Source organism: Macadamia integrifolia, chromosome 1 (assembly GCF_013358625.1).
Source record: "Macadamia integrifolia cultivar HAES 741 chromosome 1, SCU_Mint_v3, whole genome shotgun sequence".
NCBI classification, from domain to species: Eukaryota; Viridiplantae; Streptophyta; class Magnoliopsida; order Proteales; family Proteaceae; genus Macadamia; species Macadamia integrifolia.
Window position 1 is genome coordinate 31,758,602 of NC_056557.1, and position 976 is coordinate 31,759,577.

Genomic DNA, 976 nt, shown 5'->3' on the forward strand with positions numbered 1-976 from the left:
TGATGCCATTCATTTAGCAATTTTTTGAAAATCCAGGCTGAGGCCCAGCCCCGACAGCATCTAATCGGGAAAGACTTATTTTCAACAAAAAAGAAAAAAAAAGAAAATATATATATATATATATATAAATAAATAAAAAATAAAAAAATAAAAAAAAGTAAAAATAAATAAATAAATAAAAATAAAATTTTGAAATTTCAATTAGATTGATGGGTACTTCAGGTTTCTCTTTCCATGTATAACTTGTTTAGTGGCCTTCCATCAAGGATTTAAGGTACGGTATCGGTATCGGTATCGATATTGGTCTCTGTCGATACCAATCTGGATTGGATCGGATGCAGTCGGTGGGTATCGGTTGATTTTGTCCCTGCTTTCTATAAGAAGTACTAATTTTTAACTATTTTACCCTTGAACAGATTTGGATAATCGATCTGGATCGGTCAAGGATCGAGGATTGATTTTAGCCGATACTGATCTGATACAACTAATACCAGACCGATACTTGAAACCATGCCTCCTATCCTCCACCTTAACCCATTCCACATAAACTTAGAACTACTCCTTCATATTCTCTTTAAACAACATATATTTTAATTGGAAAAGAATTTGGGTTTAATTTGTAAGATTTCCACCAATGAGATTGTCAATTAGATATATTCTTATCTGATGCTTGGATTCATGTGAATGATCTCATTTAACTGAGATTTTTTTGACTTCTTTCCTTCCATTTTATTTCTCCCTTTTAGCCTTTGCACGAAGACCTAATTAAGTTAGGATAAGGTGGAGTTTATTGTCGTAATTGATGCTTGGTCACTCAATGACAAATACTGTTATTTTCAAGTCATTTTATTAATTATGTCATAACATCAAAACAAAAGGCACAATATACAGTGATGAAATAGGAATTAAAATTGTTAAAATGATTTCTTAGCAGAAAGAATATCTATTTGATAATTGAGCCACCTAATACCATTCA